We start from the raw sequence: 21,353 nt of genomic DNA, 5'->3' as shown, positions 1-21,353 counted from the left end.
TGAAATGGATGAAGAAATGGAATGGAATGAAGAAGAGAAATGCCAGCTAACAAAAACAAACCTTTGAGTTAACAACTTAACTCACATCTCAGTTCTTTCTCTGGATTTTTTCAGGTTTTTGTTCACTTAAAGAATGTAAAATTTTTACTGAATCAGATAAATTACCTTTTTGTTTTTACTTTTTTATATGGCTTTTAGGAACTTTCCAATGGCCGTGAAAATATACCTCAGAACAGTTGGATTATTTTATGTAGATGACTTCTAAGAAATACCATATGTGATATGAAATCTGAAAAAGATACCGCAAGAAAATAGACCAATATTCCTCATGAATATAGGAATAAAAGTCCTTCAAATACTAGCAAACTGAACCCAGCAATGTATAAAAAGGAAAATAATAATACATTATGACCAAATAGGTTTTATTCCCAGAAGAGAAGGTCAGCTTAACATTAGAAATTTAATCAGTATAATTCACCTGTGAACAGAATAAAAGAGGAAAACCATACGATCATCCAATGATTACAGAAAAGCACTGGACAAAATTCAACACCCTCTCCCAGTACAAAAACAGGAATATAAATTATTCAATAAAGACCATCTGTAAAAGAACATCCATATTTAGCATCATACTTAATGGTAAAGTATTAATGCAAGGATGTCTGCTCTCACCTTTTCTGTTCAGCATTATTCTGTAGGTCCTAACCATGCAGTCAGTCAAGAAAAAGACATAAGGGTTAAAACACAAGAGTTGAATCATTATTCTCAAGTGACAAGATTGTTTACATAGAAAACCTTATGCACTCTACCAAAAAAAAAAAATTTGAATTTAGCAAGATCTTACAAAACTCAAAGCCTAAGGACATACTAGCGATCTAAGTGGAAACAAGTTTTAAAGCAATACTACTTCAGTAGCCTTGACAAACATCACATATCTAGGAATAAATCTATAGAAAGACTGTGCACTGAGGAGTACACAAATTGCTGAGGGAAAAAATGTGTAAACCTAAATAAAAAGATAGACATCACGTTTATGAATTGGAAAACTCAGGTATTGTTTCAGGTATCTTCTTCTTATATTGATTAATATCGATTGTTATGCAGTTCCTATCAAAATTCTATCAGACTTTAAAAAAAAAGAACAAAGTGATTGATTAAAATACATAATAATTAAAGTTTATCTAGATGTACAGAGACCTTAAAATAGCCAAAACTATCTTGAAACAGAATAACAAATTGGAAGACTTGTTCTTTCTGAATTCAGGACTTACTATAAAGCTACAATAATCAAGTCTTTGGTATTAGGATAAGAATAAGCTAATACATCAGCGGAACAAAATCAAGAGTCCAGGAACAGACCTAAATATAAATAATCAATTTTTGACCACAGTATCATGTTAATACATCAGAAAAGGAGAGTATAACAATATTGGTAGAACCACTGAATAAGAAACAGAATGAACCTGAACCCTTATTTTCTACACACCCACACAGGTGAATCAAATCTAAATGTAAAGCCTAGAGACAAAAGCTTGCAAGGAGAAACATAGACTGTCTTTGACACTGGAATAGATAAAAGATTTCAGGGGGTAGGGCACAGAAGACACTAACCAAAAAAGATAAGTTGGACTTTTTCAAAATTTAAAATTTATTCAAAAGTATTCTACACCTTAGAGCCACAGCAAGACGGAAGGAGGGGCACAATCATGATAAAAGTCAAATCCCATGCTCACCAGGTGGGTAACCCATAAACTGGAGACCAGTAATATCAAAGAAATTCTCCCACTGTTTTGAAGGTTCTGAACCACATGTCAGGCTTCCCACCCTGGGGACCTGACAAATGGACTGGGAATCCCCAGGGAATCTGACTTTGAGGGCCAGAGGGATTTGATTACAAGACTTCCACAGGACTGGGGAAAAGAGAACCTCCAGTCTTGGCGGGCACAAACAAAACCTTGCACTCGCCAAGACTCAGAGGAAAGAAGCAGTGACCGCACCGGAGACTGGACCAAAACCACTTGCTGGTGTTGGGGGTCTCTTGTGGGGGTGTTGGTCGGCAGGGGCTCACCGCGGATGGGGGCACTGGCAGCAGCAGTCTGGGAATGTCCCTCCCTGGTGTAAACCCTCTTCGAGGTCACCATTAACCCGACCAGGGAGCTGGGTCACCTCAGGCCAAAAAACTCCCAGAGGGACTGCAGCCCCACCAGTCAGCAGACAGCTATTAAAGCTTTACTGAGCAAGACCCTGCCTACCAGAGAAAGACCTAGTTTTCCCCACTATCAGTCCCTCCCATCAGAAAGATTACATACACCTCTTAACCTCCTCCGTTAGAGGGCAGACAGAAGCCACAAGAAGAACCACAGTCCCCTAGTGACTAACAAACCACATTACAGAAAGTTAAATAGCACGAAAAAGCAGAAAGTTATGTCCTGGATGAAGGGATAAGATAAAACCCCAGAAAAACAACTAGATGAAGTGGACATAGGTAACCTTCCAGAAAGAGAATTCAGAATGATGATAGTGAAGATGTTTTAGGATCTCAGAAAAAGAATGGAGGCAAAGCTTGAGAAAATGCAAAGAAATGTTTACCAAAGACCTAGAAGAACTAAAGAACAAACAAACAGAGGTGAATGATACACTGGAAGGAATCAATAGCAGAATAACTGAGGTTGAAGAATGGATAAATGACCTGGAGGACAGATTGATGGAAATCACTGCCGCAGAACAGAATATAGGGGGCAAAAAAAGACAACCTAAGAGACCTCTGGGACAACATTAAATGCACCAACATTCACATTATAGGGGTCCCAGAAGGAGAGGAGAGAAAGGACCTGAAAAAATATTTGAAGAGGTAATGGCTGAAAACTTCCATAACATGGGAAAGGAAATAGCCAAGTCCAGGAAACACAGAGAGTCCCATAAGGATAAACCCAAGAACACACCAAGACACGTAATAATCAGGCTGACAAAAACCAAAGACAGAGATGAAATATTAAAAGCAACAAGGGGGAAATGACAGCATACAAGGGAACTCCCATCAAGCTATCCGCTGATTTCTCAACAGAAACTACAAGCCAGAAGTGAATAACATGATACATTTAAAGTGATGAAAGGAAAGACCGTACAGCAGAAAATACTCTAGCAAGACTCTCCTTCAGATTTGATGGAGAAATCAAAAGCTATCCAGACAGGCAATAGTGAAGCAAATTCAACCACCAAACCAACAAAGGCTAAAGGAACACCAACAACAAATGCTAAAGGAAATTCTCTAGGCAGGAAACAAGAGAAGGAAAAGACCTACCTACAGAAAATAAACATAAAACAATTAAGAAAATGGTAATAGGATCATACATATTGACAATTACCTTAAATGTAAATGGATTAAATGCACCAATCAAAAGACATAGACTGACTAGGTAGATGAAAATATGTGCATGTATGCACTTCCATTTACCATATCACTCTGCTTGATCCCCCAATTTTTATTAATTATTTTATATTGTTAGGTTAATCATATTCCTATTATGACTTGCAGTTGTAATTATCTTTTACTTTTTGTCTGGCTACAGATTGTGAAACTGAGAAACATCTTTGACTGTAGTGATTATGTAGCTGTTACTTAATACCATTGTATCATGATTGGTCAACTGAAGAATAGAATTCTATATCACCAAAGCAAGTGTTTAATAGAAAATCTGTAATCACTTTTTAAAATCCATATGCATATCAGAATTATTTTGGAATTTTTTGAAAAATACAAATACTCAGTTATTATTTTTTCACCAGAGCTCCAGATATGTTTCTTATGAGCAGCCATGTTTAAAAACAGCTGGACCGTATGAGGATCTTTTATCTAGTTTGTTTCACTTTTTCTATTTCTATTTCATATTTAGTGCTCCCATTCCATTTAGTTTTCCAGTTATTCTTTTTTTTTGATGTTCTTTATCAAACCTTTATTAATTGTAGTAGAGAAACTTTTGTATACATATATATAGTATGTATAGTATATATATTTTAGAAAGCTTACTAATTTTTGCCTAACTAAAAAATTTATGACATTTTGATTCCATTTGTTTGACTTAGTATGAATGGAGTGCTACATTTCTAATTTAAAAAAATAGATAAGCAACAAAGGTTTACTGTATAGCACAGGGAACTATAGTCAATATCTTATAATAACCTATAATGGAAAATAATTTCAAAAGTAACATATATGTATATGTATAACTGAATCACAAAAAAACAGCTACTTTTTGAAATTTAGTAATATTTATCTTTTTGCCAGTTTTTCTAAATGTCCTATGGACATCTGATAACAACATATGAGATACAAAATTTTAAATATATTTGTGTAGAATATAAGGTTAATGTAAATTAATATAAATAGAAATATATTTAAATTATTAATGACGTCATTCAAGATGCTCCCATTCTTATTTTTTCTACACCTGATAAAATAGTCTCAGAGAAATGTTAATATGTCTCACTATGATTAGATTATATATATTTTTTCTTTTCCCTTAAATTTATTCTGATTTTTGCTTTATATATCTTTGTTTGTTTCTTGTTAGGTGTCTCATGATTTATGATGTATATCATCTTTGTGAATTGTACCTTTTATCATTAAAAATATTCATCTTTGTTTCATTTAAAAATAAATAAATGTTTTTTTTTAAGTATTCTACATCTTAGGTCTGCTGGGAAATACAAATTAAAACTACAATGATACACCAGTTCACATCCACTAGAATGACTGAAAAAGACTAATATCAACAAATGATGCCAAGAATGTGAAGCCGTTGGAACACTCCTAGGTCGCAGATGGAAGTGTAAAATGGAAAAACTGCGTTGGAAAACTGTTCATCAATTTATTAAACATTTACTAACCAAACAACTCAACAGTGTCACTCTTAGGTGTATTTACCTAAGAAAATAAAAATATGTTCATAAGAAAAGCTTATATAAGAGTGTTAATAGGAGCCTTATTAATTATAGCCCCAAACTGTAACCAAAATGGATAGAGCTTTAGATTCATACAATGGAAAACTACCCAACATTAGAAATAAACTATTGTATACAATAAGTATACCCGAAAACGTCATTAAATGAAAGAAAGGTAGGAATACATTCAAAGAGAAAGCCAAAGATCTGTGTATTTTATTGTACATTAATTATGCATCAATTTAAAAAAAATACCTTGTATGTCAGACAACTATCTAGAATAATGAACTATCTCTGGTAGTGTTATGAATGAACTGAGCACCACTGAAGACCATATTAATTGCCCCTCCTATGACAGTTTTCAGAAGTCATCAGTGGATGTTAATGGAAGAAAACTGATAGTGATATTCAGAGAGATTTTTAACAATACAGTCCACCAGACCAGTGGTTTCTTACTCTTTTCTGCCCAAACCTGACCCTAACAAGTTTCCAGCAAGTCTAGCGCTTTAATTGAACCATGTATATTACCATCTGTAAAATGACCAGGGCAAGCTCGATGCATGAAGCAGGGCACTCACTGCCAGTGCTCTGGGACAACCCAGAGGGATGGGGTGGGGAGGGGGTTTCAGGATAGGGCACACGTGCACTTATGGCTGATTCATGTTGATGTATGGGAAAAAGCCACCACAATATGGTAAAGTAATTATCCTCCAATTTATATTAATTATTTTTTAAAGATAGTGCTTTAGGATCACTGCCCCAGATATTTCAGTATGACCTGCTAACCAGGAATGTCACAGGCAGATTCTTTAAGACAGTCATGAACAAAACATTTATGTTGATGATACCTTTAAACTTGAATAAGTTTCACGGAATTATTCCAGAGAGATTTTACAGGCTCCTTACAAAATGTCAAAAGAACATTAAAGTTGTCTATTCATTTGAATATTTTTGTGCATTGGTTGCATGACAGAATCAAATGTCTATGGAACCACAGTTCCCAAACTGATCATAGGTGCCCTGTGGCAGCACTGTGAATGCAGATGCACTGTGGGACATTTTAAGTTTTCAAGGAAAATAGCAGTACTTGACACCTTGTCAGAACCACTGGCACTTACACCCCAAGGTTGTTCAGTTTCAACATTAGATTATGTGACATAACTTTAGAAGAGATGTATTTTTGAAGCTGGGTTTTCAAAGGTTGCTGTGATAAAAAGCAAATACCGTATAAAATTCTGTATGGATATGAGTTGATAGTGTTCAATCTGATTCCAAGATTTGGTAAGTTACATAGAGGACAGCAGATGAATGCAACCTCAATTAGTAATTATTTAAGGATGCAATAAAAGTAATTTACATGTTTTTTTTAAATTTTGTTATTAGGACCTCAATGGTTAAAAAGTGGCACCCATCATTTGACAGGAGGTATGGAGATAAATAAAGGATAGGGCACCCTTTTAAAATTTCTCCAAAACTAAAGGCTCTGTGAAGTAAGAATGTGAGAACTACTGATAGCTTATTCATTGAAAAGCAAAGAATGTTTCTGGATATATTTGGACTTCTTATAGCAAAGCTATACTGGAATACATAGAAATACCACGTCCCTATTGTGCTCTAGTTTTCAGGAGCACTAGGACTTTTAAATTATAAAAAGGCTATTGCAGGGACTTCCTGGTGGTCCAGTGGTTAAGACTCCACACTCCCAGGTTTCCCTAGTGGCTCAGTGGTAAAGAATCTGCCTGCCAGTGCAGAAGACACAAGTTCAATCCATGATCTGGGAAGATCCCATATGCCCCAGAGCCACTAAGCTCATGTGCCACAACTATTGAGTCTGTGCTCTAGAGCCTGCAAGCTGCAATTTCTGAGCCCACATGCCCTAGATCCCATGCTCTACAATAGAGACGCCATCACAATGAGAAGCCTGAGCACCACACAACTAGTGAGTAGCCACTGCTTGCCGCAACTAGAGAAAAGCCCACTCAGTAATGAAGATGGTGTGACCAAAATTAAAAAAAAAAAAAAAAAATGCCATGAACTCAAGACATGCATGAGTTCCATCCCTGTTTGGGGAACTAAGATCCTTATGCTGCACAGCACAGCAAAAAAAAAAAAAAAAAAAACAAGGCTATTGCAGATAATTAAATTTTGTAACTATATGACTGGTAGGGATGACTAGCCATCTTGGTTTTCTGGGACTAATATTTTCCAACATGCAGGACTTTCAATACTAAAATTGGGGAATCCCTAGCAAACCAAGACAAGTTAGTCACTCTACTTACTCCCTTCACAGTATGTGGACATTTTGGTTAGTGGCCTAATTTAGAACAAAGTGACCTGCCTTGAATTTCACCTCCATTCTGCTGTTCCTGTAGGACCAAGATGTTAAGTTCTTAAACTATACATTACAGTCACAATGAGAACTTTCTTTTTTTTTCTCACAATGAGAACTTTTTAAACAGCAAATCTCCATCCCTCACCTTCCCCATCATAATCTGAGATAGTTTGGAGGTATTTTTTTTAAACAGTTCTGAAAATTCAGACATTTTTGTGTTTTAACATTAGCCTGATCACCTGTCTCCACTTTAGATAAGCTACTTTCCTCTCCGTAGCTACTTTATTTGTAAAACTAAAGACACTGATCTCACCAGGTTTTTGTGAATATTAAGAGACATGAAGTGCCTTGCAGTGTCTGAAACAGGAGGACTTCTAATAGGACATAGACTAGCCTGTTCTTGGAAACAAAGGAAAACGCTACTTTTAAACTCTGAGTTATACAAAAGACTCAGGGAGTTGTTTCTTCCCAGCTAATAACTGTCCCACCACAATGCTAAAGGGAGGTTTAAAAACAACACACTTGAGAAAAATGATTACTAGATACCTCGAAGATCTTGATGTTCCAGAGAAACACTGAAAAAACCCCAACATTCACAACCAACTTTTCCAGAACTCTGGAAAGGTCAAAAAGTTAATAGCAGCCAACCAAACACTGAGGCAAAACAAATTTTAAATGGTAGGAAGTCACCAAGACAGCAACATAGATCATGTCAGGCGTTGTTCCTGGCTTCATTCCCCTTCACAAGTTGAACCAACGACTATTCATAAGCAAGATACTGTTGAGAAAATCCTAGAACACAGAGGTGAAGCTGAAGCACTCCCCCGCGCCACAGAGACTGAGACACTGCATAAGCAGAGGAAGAGGAGCAGCTACATGCTTAGCACGTTGCCTATCCCCCAGGCAAGGGCAGCAATACACCAAGAGGGTTCCACTGCCCCTCCATTTCCTCCAGTGGGAAAAAAAGAGCCCGGGGTAAACATCCAGCTCCCCCAGGATTATTGGCTACTTCTTGGGATTCTACTCTGGCCTCACCTCACAGGGAAAGCATGGTTGGAAAACCTGATAAGCTGTGTAACCCAATGACACTGAACAAGAGAGTACAGTAGGCAGAGCTGATCATCCACAGAGCACACCACTCAGCCAGGGAATTTGGGGTGAGGGTTAGCGTGAGTCAAGACCTCAAACAGAGCTTTTCCAGACTGAACTGATTCCCTCTCTCTGCCCACACAAAGGAGCTAATTCATAGTCTCTCTCACTTCAGCCCCTCCAAACCAGAAATCCTGGCTGGAACATGTAGAAAACTAACCCAGCAACACCAATAGATGCAAACACAGGTGATCATCTGCAAGTCCAGTGGCCCCATTTAGCCAGGAAACTTGGTGCATGGGTTGGCCTGAGTCAAGATTGCAAAGACACTTGCCAACCTTGGATCTGATTAGTCTACTCAGTCTGACAGGAAAATTAATTTATAGTCTTGCCCACCCTACCAGGAAACTTATCAGGGCACTTTGATAGGAAGTTGCATATCTTATCCAACAGCTCTGCTTAAAGTGGCACTTGAACACAGAGCCAGCCTGTGGCTTCCCTGTCTGTAGAACAAAAGGAGTGGCCCCACCTGGCCAGGGAATTCAGTGTACAGTCTTGTTTGATTCAGGTCCCCAAACAATAAGCCATTGCCCTGCCAGGTCAGGCAAGATAACTGCTGAGGATAGTGCCCAGTTCTGACCATCTAGTAACCCCAGCCAAAGAACCTGTACGGCCTCAAGTGGGCAGAGAGCTAAGCCAGCAGTCCTTTCCAGCTGTTCTCAGTCAATGGCAGTCCCCCAACCTTAGATCTCAGGCTGCAGCGTCACCACAAAATAGACCCTGATAGCAATACCGACCTGCCCTGACAAAGCAAAGAAAACCCCCAGAAATCCTAGACCTGAAAAAATACAATGACTGAAGAATGCAATAGAGAGCTTCAAAAGCAAACCCAACCATGCAGAAGAATAAATGACCTGTAAGACACTTGAAATTATCTAATCAGAGGAATGGAAAGGAAAAAGAGAAAAAGCCAGTAGGATTTATGTACACAGTCAAAGGAAACAACATCTGCATTATAGAAATTCCAGAAGGAAAGAGAAAGGGGCAAAGTATATTTAAAGCAATAATGGGAAAAAAAAAAAAAAAAAGCAATAATGGCTGAAAACTTCATACCCTTGGGAGAGAAATGAGATTCATATCCATTCAGATTCATAAGGCCCAAAGGACAACAACATGGACATTTTAATAACAACTTCTTTTTCAGGTTATAATTAAAATTTCAAATCAAACAATTTTGAAAGTAGAAAAACAGACAGAGGGAAAAGTTACATACAAGGGAACCAGATAATAGTATCAGTAGATTTCTCACAGAAACATTTTCAAGTCAGGAAAGAATGGGATAATATATTTAAAATGCCAAATGAAAGACCTGTCGATAAGGAATTCTATAACTGGAAAAGCTGTCCTTCAGATATAAAGCAGAGATAATTTTCCCAAACAACCAAAAATTTAAGGCGTTCATTGGCATTAATCTGCCTTATAAGAAAAGCTAAAGGGAATTCTTTGAATTGAACTAAAAGACATGAAACAAGGTAGTTTGAAACTCACTTGTGATGGTAGATTATGTAATATGGTATGGCAGCATGTAATTCACTTACAACTTTGGATTAAAAGTTAAAAAATAAACAGTGAAAATAAACATAACTACAACAACCTGTTGTTGGATGCACAATATTAAAAAATATATAAACTATAATATCAGTAACCAAAAATGCGAGGCAGAGAAGTCAAAGTGTAAATTGTAGAAATCCTATCAAAGTTGGTACCAGTTTAAACCCGAGTGTTGCAATTTTAAGATTTTTATGTAGGCTTCATGGTAATTATAAGGGGGGAAACCTGTAGTGATTACACACGCGCGTGTGCGCGCGCGCACACACACACACACACACACACACACACACAAACAAGATAAAGTCAAAACATCTGATACCAAAAGACAACAAACCAGAAAAAAAGAAAAACAGGATAAGAAGCAAGAAACAAATTATCTACAAAACAGCCAGACTACCAGAACAAAACCAAAGAAAAGGCCATTGTAATTACCACCTATCAAAAATTACTTTAAACAAAAACCGATTACTTCTGTAATAAAAAGACAGTGAATGGCTAAAAGGATAAACAAAAAGATCCATTGATGTGCTGCCTACAGATACACACAGATTGAGCATGATGGGATAGAAAAGGATATCACAAGTAAATCATAAGCAAAAAGAAAAGAAAATAGTAGCTTCCATACTTATTTTGGACCAAATATATTTTAAATTAAAAATGGTAAAAATTACAAAGAAGGTCATTATATAATTATAAAGAGGTCAGTCCATCAAGATATAAGAGATCTAAATATGCACCCTACATCTGAGCACTAAATATATAAAATAAAAACTAAAAGTTAAAAGGAGAAGTAAATAGCAATACAATAATAATTGGAAATTTTAATATCTGACTCAATAATAGATCATCCAAACAAACAATCAAAGACAAATGAGTGCACTTGAACAACAGAGACTAAATGAACCAAACATATGTATACAGAATATTCTATCCAAAATAGCATATTCTCAAGCACACAGAAATACTCTCTAAGATAGACCATATATTAGGCCATAAAAGTCTAAGCAAATTCAAGAAAATGGAAGTCATACCAAGTATTGACCACAATGGTATGAAAATAGAAATCAATAACAGGAGGAAACTGGAAAATTAACAAATAAAGGGAAGTTAAGCAACACTCTCCTGAACAACTAATGGATCATAGATTGCAGGAGGAATAAAAAGTTATCTTGAGATGTATGAAAATGGAAGCACAAAATACCAAAAGTTATGGGATGCAACAAAAGAGGTTATAAGTGGGAAGTTTATAGAAAAAAAACCTACATTGAGAAATAAGTAAGATCTCAAACAATTTAATTCTACACATCAAGGAATTAGACAAGGAAGAACAAACCGAACCAAAAATTAATAGAAGGAAGAAAATAATAAAGATAAGAGCAGAAATAAATGAAATACAGAAGAGAAAAACAATAGAAAGTATTAACAAAAGAATTGGTCCTTTGAAAATATAAACAAAATTGTCAAAACTTTAATTATCCAACCAGTGATAAAAGAGAAGACTCAGACAACAAAATTATAAATGAAAGAGGAGACATTCAAAACTGGCACAACTGAAATATAAAAGATCATAAACTACTATGAACAATTATATGCCTACAAACTGGAAAACCTTGATATGGAAAAAGTCTTAGAAAGATGAACTATAAGACTGAATCTGGAATAGAAAATCTGAACAGACCAATCACTAATACGGAGATTGAATTAATAATCAAAAATCTCCCAAAGAAGAAAAATCCAAGACCAGATGGCTTCTCTCATGAATTTTTCCAGGGATTTAAAGAAGTGTGTGTTCAGTTGCTCAGTCGTGTCCAACTCTTTGGGAACCCATGGACTGTAGCCTGCCAGACATCTCTGTCCATGAAATTTTCCAGACAAGAATGCTGGAGTGGATTGCCATTTCCTTCTCCAGGGGATCCTCCCAACCCAGGGATCAAACCTGCATCTCCTGCATTGCAGGATTCTTTACTGCTGAGCCACACCAGGAAGAATTAATACTAATACATCTCAAATTCTTCCCAAAAATTGAAGAGGAGGCAATATTCTCCAACTAACTTTATGAGGCCAGCATAACCCTGATATGAAAGCTAGGAAAGGACACTGCAAGTAATATACAGGCCAATATCCCTGATGAATATGGATGCAAAAATTCTTAATAAAATATTAGCAAACTGAATTCAGTAGCACATTATAAGGATCATTGACCATGACTACGTGGAATTTACACTGCAAGGATGGGTCAACATCCACAGAGGAATACACGTGATATATCACACTAATACAACTAAAGAAAAATAATCATAGAAAGAGATACAGAAAAAGCATTTGACAAAAGTCAACATTTGTTGATGATAAAAACTCTTAGAGGGATTTCCCTGGTGGTTCAGTGGTTAAGAATCCACCTTGCAATGCAGGGAGGCATGAATTTGATCCCTGGTCAGGGAAATAACATCCCACATACCAAGGAGCAACTAAGCCTGCATATTGCAGCTACTGAGCCTGCACACTCTGCAGCCCATGGGCCACAACTACCAAGCCCTTGCAGCACAAATAGAGAGTCCATGTGCTGCAATGAAAGAAATCACATGATGCAAAGATCCTGCATGCTGCAACCAAGACCCTACATAGGGACTTCCCTGATGGTCCAGGAGTTAAGAATCTGCCTTTCAATTCAGAGGCTGCATGGTCAAGCCCTATCAGGGAACTAAGATCCTACATGCTGCAGAGCAACTGAGCTTGTATGCCATAACTACTGAATCTACATGCCACAACTAGAGAGGCTGTACACTGCAACCATCTTGCATGCCACAGCTAAGACCTGATGCACCCAAATAAATAAAATATTTTTAAAAGACCCTACACAGCCAAATAAATATTTTTTTTAATAAAAACCTCTTCAAAAATTAAGTACAGAAGAACCAAATCTCAACATAATGTAGGCCACATAGGACAAGATCACAGTTAACATCATACTCAATGGTGAAAAATTGAAAGTTTTTCCTCTAAGACTAGGAACAAGGCAAGGTTGCCAACTGTCATCATTCCTACTCAACAAAGTATTGGAAGTCCTAGCCAGAGAAATCAGACAAGAAAAAGAAATAAAAGGCATCAGAATTGGAACAAAAGAAGTAAAATTGACTATTTGCAGACAACATGATTTTCTAATCCTAAAACTGCCCCTCCCAGAAAAAACCTTATTAGATCTAATCAATAAATTTAGTGAAGTTGTAGGATACAAAATCATCATATGAAAATCTGTGGAGTTTCTATACACTAATAACTATTATCTGAAAATGAAATAAACAATTTCATTTACTATAGCATCAAAAAGAATTAGAAAAAGTTAAGAATAAACTTAAGTAGGTAAAAGATCTCTCACTTAAGGTGCTGATGAAAGAAACTGGAGAAGACATGAATAAATGGAAAGGTATCCCATGTTCATGGAATGGAAGAATGAGTACTGTTAAAAGGTCCATAATACCCAAAGCCATCTATGAATTCATGCAATCCCTATTAAGCTTCCAATGGTACTTTTTTTTTTACCAGAGGAAAACAAAATCCTAAAACATATAGGGAACTATGAAAGACATTGAATAGACAAAGCTATCCTGAAAAAGGAGAAGTGATCACACTTTCTGCATCACACTTTCTGATTTAAGGTCATGTTAAAAAACTATTGTAATCAAAACAGTATAGTCCTTGCATAGAAATGGATGCACAGACTAATGGAACAGAATTGAAAACCCATAAATAAACCCATGTATATACAGCAACTAGTATTTGACAAGGCAACCAAAAATAATCAATGCAGAAAGCATATCATCAATAAATTGTGCCTGGAAAATTGGATATTTACATAATGAAGCTGAAATTCCAATACCCTGGCCACCTGATGCAAAGAGCTGACTCATTTGAAAAGACCCTGATGCTGGGAAAGATTGAGGGCAGGAGGAGAAGGGGACGACAGAAGATGAGATGGTTGGATGGTATCACTAACTCAATGGACATGGGTTTGGGTGGACTCTGGGAGTTGGTGATGAACAGGGAGGCCTAGCATGCTGCAGTTCATGGAGTTGCAAAGAGTCAGACATGATTGAGCAACTGAACATATAAAAGAATAAAACTAGACCCCTGTATTTCACCACTCACAAAAATTAATTTAGAGTGGAATGAAGACTTAAATGTAAGACTGAAAACCTTAAAACTCCTAAAGGAAAATATAGGAAAAATGCTTCTTTACATGTGTTTTGGAAATGATTTTTTGAATATGACTTCTAAAACTCAAGCAAGAAAATGCAAAATAAACAACTGAGACAACATCAAACTTAAAAATGTATACAGAACAAAAGAAACAATCAACAAAATGAAAAAACAGCCTACACAATGGGAAAAATATCAGCAAACCACGTGTATGATAACAGGTTAATGTTGTATATTAATATATATATTACATATATATATTATATATATATTACATATATATATTACATATATATATATTATATATTACATATATATATTAATGCAGTGCTATGCAGTGCTATGCTTATGATGAAGCATAGCATCAGTAGATGTACAAACATCTACCGGGTCAGTAGATGTACAAACATGCTACTAGGGAAGAGTGGAGAAATAGCCCAGAAGGAATAAAGAGGCTGAACCAAAGCAAAAACAAAGCCCAGTTGTTGATGTGTCTGGTGGTGAAAGTCAGGTCTGATGCTGTAAAGAACAATATCGCATAGGAACCTGGAATGTTAGCTCCATGAATCAAGGTAAATTGGAAGTGGTCAAATAAGAGATGGCAAGAATGAACATTGACATTTTAGGAATCAGTGAACTAAAACGGGCCAGAATGGGTGAATTTAATTCAGATGACTATTATATCTACTACTGTGGGCAAGAATCCCTTGGAAGAAATGGAGTAGCCATCACAGTCAATAAAAGAGTCTGAAATGCAGTTCTTGGGTGCAATCTCAAAAATGACAGGATGATCTCTGTTCATTCCCAAGGCAAACCATTCAATGTCACAGTAATCCAAGTCTATGCCCAAACACTAGTGCTGAAGAAGCTGAAGTTGAGCAGTTCTATGAAGACCTACAAGACCTTCTAGAACTAACACCAAAAAAAGATGTCCTTTTCATTATAGGGGACTGGATTGCAAAAGTAGGAATTCAAGAGATATCTGGAGTAAGTAGGAAGTCAAGAGATACCTGGCAGGGGTTCAGGATGGGGAACACATGTACACCCATGACTGATTCATGTCAATGTATGGCAAAAACCACTACAATATTATAAAGTAATTAGCCTCCAATTAAAATAAATAAATTAATTAAAAAATTAATTAAATTTTATCTGTATACATGTCAAATAGCAACAGTTATTTTAATTAATTAATTAATTTAAAAAATTAATTTAAAAAAGTTTGGCTTTGGAGTACAAAATGAAGTAGGGCAAAGGCTAACAGAATTTTGCTAAATGAATGCACTGGTCATAGCAAACACCTTCTTCCAACAACACAAAAGATAGTCATCACAGACACCAGATGGTCAACACCAAAATCAGATTGATTATATTCTTTGCAGCCAAAGATGGAGAAGCTCTACACAGTCAGCAAAAACAAGACCAGGAGCTGACTGTGGGTCAGATCATGAACTCCTTATTGCCAAACTGACTTAAATTGAAGAAAGTAGGGAAAGTCACTAGGCCATTCAGGCATGACCTAAATCAAATCCCTTACAATTATATAGTGGAAGTGACAAATGTATTCAAGGGGTTAGATATGATAGACAGAGTGTCTGAAGAACTATGGACAGAAGTTTGTAACATTGTGCAAGAGGCAGTGATCAAAACCATCCCCAAGATAAAGAAATGCAAAAAGGCAAAATGGTTGTCTGAGGAGGCCTTACAAATAGCTGAGAAAAGAAGAGAAGCAAAAGGCATGGGAGAAAAGGAAAGATATACCCATCTCAATACAGACTTCCAAAGAATAGTAAGGAGAGATAAGAAATCCTTCCTAAGTGAACAATGCAAAGAAATAGAGGGAAAAAATAGAATGGGAAAGACTAGAGATCTCTTCAAGAAAATTAGAGATACCAAGGGAACATTTAATGCAAAGATGAACACAATAAAGTACAGAAATGGTATGGACCTAACAGAAGTAGAAGATATTAAGAGGTGGCAAGAATACACAGAAGAACTACACAAAAGAGATCTTAATGACCCAGATAACCACAATGGTGTGATCACTCACCTAGAGCCAGACATCTTGGAGTGAGAAGTCAAGTGGGCTTTAGGAAGCATCACTATGAACAAAGCTAGTGGAGGTGATGGAATTCCAGTTTGAGTTATTTCAAATCCTAAAAGATGATGCTGTGAAAGTGCTGCACTGAATATGCCAGCAAATTTAAAAAATTCAGCAGTGGCCACAGGATTGGAAAAAGTCAGCTTTCATTCCAACCCCAAAGAAAGCCAGTAGCAAAGAATGTTCAAACTACTACACAACTACTACTACACTACTACTCATTTCACATGCTAGCAAAGTAATGCTCAAAATCCTCTAGGCGAGGCGTCAATAGTATATGAACCAAGAACTTCCATATGTTCAAGCTGGATTTAGAAAAGACAGAGGAACTAGAGATCGAATTATCAACATCAGCTGGATCATAGAAAAAGTGAGAGAATTCCAGAAAAACATCTACTTCTTCATTGACTATGCTAAAGCCTTTGACTATGTATGGATCACAAGAAACTGTGGGAAATTCTTAAAGAGATGGAAACACCAGATCATTGTACGTGCCTCCTGAGAAATCTGTATGCATGTCAAATAGCAACAGTTAGAACCAGACATGGAACAATGAACTGGTTCAAAATTGGGAAAGGATTACATCAAGGTTGTATATTGTCACCCTTCTTATTTAACTTATATGCAGAATACATCATGAGAAATGCTGGGCTGGATGAATCAAAAGCTGGAGTCAAGACTGCTGGAAGAAACATTAACAACTTCAGATGATACCACTCTAATGGCAGAAAGTAAAGAGGAACTAAAGAGCCTCTTGATGAGGGTGAAAAGGGGAGAGTAAAAAAGTTAGCTTAAACTCAACGTTCAAAAAACTAAGATCATGGTAAATAGGTGGGGAAAACATTCAAACTGTGGCAGATTTTATTTTCTTGGGCTCCAAAATCACTCTTGACAGTGACTGCAATCTTGAAATTAAAAGATGCTTGCTCCTTGGAAGAAAAGCTATGACAAACCTAGACAGAGTTTTTCAAAGCAGAGATATCACTTTGCCAACAAAGTCCGTATAGTCAAAGCTATTATAGACCTTTTTTAGCATCTCCATGCTAGCAAGTGAAATGAGTGCAACTGTATGGTAGTTTGATCTTTGAGCTTTCTAGGGCTTCCTAGATTGCACCAGTTGTAAAGCATCTGCCTGCCAAACTGGGGACACAAGAGATGTGGGTTCAATTCCTGGGTCAGGAAGATCCCCTGGAGTAGAAAATGGCAACCCTGTCCAGTATTCTTGCCTGGAAAATCCCACAGACAAAGAAGCCTGCCTGGCTATAGTCCATGGGGTCACAAAGATTCAGATATGACTGAGTAACCGAGTATATACACAGTTGAATGTTCTGTGGAATTGCAATTCTTTGGGACTGAAATAAAAACTGATCTTTTCCTGTCCCATCACCACTAAATTTGGAGTTTTCCAAATTTGCTAGCATATTTAGTGCAGCACTTTAACAGCATCATCTTTTAGGATTTTAATAGTGTGGCTAGAATTCCATCACCTCCACTAACTTTGTTCATAGTAATGGTTCCTAAGGCCCATTTGACCTCACACTCCAAGCTGTCTGGCTCTAGGTGAGTGAACACACCATCGTGGTTATCTAGGTTATTAAGACCTTTTTTGTATAGTTTTGTGTATCAAAACCTGAATGAGATAACACTTCACACTTATTATAATAACTACCACCAAAAATATATGTGGGAACAAATGTTGAGGGTGTGGAGAAAAGGGAACACTTGTGCAGTGTTCATGGAAATGTATATTAATATAGCAACTATGAAAATAGTATGGTGATTTCTCCAAAAAATTAAAAGTATAACTGCCATATGATCCAGCACTTCTACTCCTGGGTGTATACAAAGAAATAAAAACACTATGCCAAAGAATTATCTACACCCTCAAGTTTATAGTAGCATTATTTACAATAGCCAAAGCATGGTAAAAACCTAACTATCTGTCACTAGATAAAAAATGAAGAAGTTGTGGTTTGTAATATACATACAATGGAATATTATTCTGCCATAAAGAAATAAGGAAATCCTGCCATTTACAACATGGATGGACTTTGTGGGGCATTTCGCTAAGTGATATAAGTCAGAGAAAGACAAATACTGTATGAACTTACTTATATGCAAAACTGAAACAAACACCCAAAAACATCAGATTCTTGGTGGTTCAGGCAGGGAGCAGGAGGTGGAGGAATTGGATAAAGTTGCTCAAAAGGTACAGCCTTCCGGTTATAAAATAAATAAGTATTGGAGAGGTAATATACAATTTGACGGCTATAGGTAACACTGCTATATGTTGTACTTTAAAGTTATTAAGAGACTAGTTTCTAATTTCTCATCACAAGAATCATTTTCTTTTTGTACAAATATAAGATTATTGATATTACCTAAAAATGCTGATAATCATTTCAACATATGAAAGTAAAACTATTAAGCTATAACTTACATAGTACTCAATTATATCTCAAAAAATACTAGAAAAAATTTTCACAAAAACAAATGGTTGAAAAGCTTTATAGCATTTTTTTTTAAAGGCAAATGTTTAATGAATGATGTTCAAACACAAGCTAGTTAATGAAGAACTTTAGGTTCAAAGGGCCAGATGTTCTGTATCCCTAAGAAACTGCAATCAGCTTCTCAACCTGGTTGAGCATTTTCACATTGCATTTTGCTGCCACAAAATTAATTGTACACTTTTGGGTGTTGATCTATCACTAAAAGATTTAAGTTAGGAGACAAAAAATGTTTTGTATCTGTATTAAAAAAAAAAAAATCTGTCGATGAACAAGGAGCCAGGTGTCAGTTTGCTATGGGGGGGAACATTCTCATGGAGGTACTGGAAGGCCAAGTCGGTCCACTTCATCTCTTGTTCTTTAACAGATTCCGTGGTGCCACCTTTGTCCCGTTCAGGTTCAGGAATCTCATTCAGTGGTATTGCAACATCCTCGTGAGGCAGCTTGTCTTCTCGCCAAGCATCGTCAGTCAAATCCAAGATCCTTCCAATTCTCTATACTTCACTGTTCTTTCTCTTGCAGCTTTTATCTTGTCGGATCTGTATTAGCGCTCCGTAAACTTGTAGTTACAAGAGCAAACCTGGAATGCCTTTTCCCTCGTTAAAAATGACCCTCTCGGGCCACCACCGTCCGTACAGGTGTGGGAGCCTACCCCACAGCCTCGGCTTCCGCCCGAGGCGGCCTATATCAAATGCGGAAGCGGGTGAAGTCCAGGACCGCCACGTAAGTCCCTTCCCACCCTTCCGACGTGTGGTAAGGGAGGTAGTTATGAGGATGAGGTGAGGAGAACGACCTTGGCTGATAGGATCGGTAGAAACCCCAACACGCTTCTCTTCTACACTACCTAACCCAGGGCGCGGGAAAATTTTACCAGCACTGGCCCAGTGCGGCGCCGGCCTCCACTGGACCCTTTGTGGCATTTTTATTTGCCCTTCCCTCACCCCTCCTTGATGTGGCAGCTATCTTGAAGAAAAAAAGCTTTGTTCTCAGTGTGAAACTTCACTCCCTGTCTCTGGATGGTGCAGTTAGTTCAGTTCAGTTCAATCACTCAGTCGTGTCCGACTCCCTGCGACCCCATGGACTGCAGCACGCCAGGCCTCCCTGTCCATCACCATCTCCGAGAGTTTACTCAAACTCATGTCCATTGAGTCAGTGATGCCATCCAACCATCTCATCCTCTGTCATCCCCTTCTGCTCCTGCCTTCAATCTTTCCCAGCATCAGGATCTTCTCAAATGAGTCAGTTCTTCGCATCAGGTGGCCAAAGTATTGGAGTTTCAGCTTCAGCATCAGTCCTTCCAATGAACATTCAGGACTGAATTCATTTAGGATGGACTGGATGGTACAGAGCAGACCTCATTCACAAATTTCTATTTATGTCTATACTCTAGCCTCTCAGGGGGTTTCTTGAAAACTGAAGCAAAGCACTCATTTCTGTTTTGCCTAACTGGAAACTCAGGCCAGAAAAGCAGAAAGCATTGCCCTAAAACAGTATAAGGCAAGTCAACAATCCACAAGTGCCTGGGTCAAAAGATTACAACTGAGATACATCTAAGATCTATGATACAACAGACCATATAAGGACTGGGAGAAAAAGCTGAGGGTGGGGAGTTACTTTGGGCCCTTAGGATATTCAGAAGTATATATAGGGAAATTTAGAAAGCCACATACATCCAGAATAAGAAACATGCTTTAAAAAGACTCCAAAGACCCTAAGTTTTCAACACAGGCTAACTGTTAGGCTTAGTGCAAGCCTGTTTATTGTTGAGGGAGTATATTAGAAAAGTGACAACCTGTAAAAACAGGGAGAGGTGTGTTTGTTTTAGCTCCTGACTTTTAAGAAAACCTATCAAAACACTATCTAAAAAAAGGTAAGAAACAGATTTCAGTGATCACATACAAGGAATATATTGTTTGCAAAAAATAATTTTGAGAATATCACTAAGCAAATGGACTGCTGCTGCTGCTGCTAAGTCACTTCAGTCGTGTCCAACTCTGTGCGACCCCATAGATGGTAGCCCACCAGGATCCGCTGTCCCTTGGATTCTCCAGGCAAGAATACTGGAGTGGGTTGCCATTTCCTTCTCCAATGCATGAAAATGAAAAGTGAAAGTGAAGTTGCTCAGTCATGTCCAACTCTTTGCAACCCCATGGACTGCAGCCTAGCAGGCTCCTCTGTCCATGGGATTTTTCTGGGCAAGAGTACTGGAGTGGGTTGCCATTGCCTTCTCCAAAGCCAAAGGACTACTATAGTCCAATAATCAAAACAGAGAAAACTCTAGGGAAGGAGGGCAAATCTGATTTCCAGAATCACATTAGAATATTTAAATGTCCAATTTTCAACAAAAATAAGCAAAATACATTCAAAGACATGGGAATGCATGGCTATTTAAACAGAACCAATCACTGCAGAAGCAGAGATATCAGAATTAATAGACAAAGACTTTAAATAACTGTCTTAGACATGCTCAAAGAGCTAAAGGAAAACACAGACCAAGAACAAAAGGAAATTTGAAAAGGGATATATGAACAAAGTGAGATTAGCAATAAAAACATAGAAATCAACAAAGAACCAA

General features: G+C 37.2%; 1 protein-coding gene across 1 annotated transcript in view; it reads left to right on the top strand.

The window, feature by feature from the left end:
• GCFC2 (GC-rich sequence DNA-binding factor 2) overlaps positions 1-5,191 on the top strand; it is an 81,540-nt gene extending 76,349 nt beyond the window's left edge. Inside the window, exon 18 of the transcript XR_010662341.1 lies at positions 4,678-5,191. The gene's annotated coding sequence lies outside the window, so the exon portion shown is untranslated. The remainder of the gene's footprint in view (positions 1-4,677) is intronic.
• Positions 5,192-21,353: the final 16,162 nt, after the last annotated feature.

Source organism: Muntiacus reevesi, chromosome 3 (assembly GCF_963930625.1).
Source record: "Muntiacus reevesi chromosome 3, mMunRee1.1, whole genome shotgun sequence".
Lineage (NCBI taxonomy): Eukaryota > Metazoa > Chordata > Mammalia > Artiodactyla > Cervidae > Muntiacus > Muntiacus reevesi.
The sequence above is the reverse complement of the archived record's forward strand: the minus strand, read 5'-3'. Positions and strand labels throughout refer to the sequence as shown.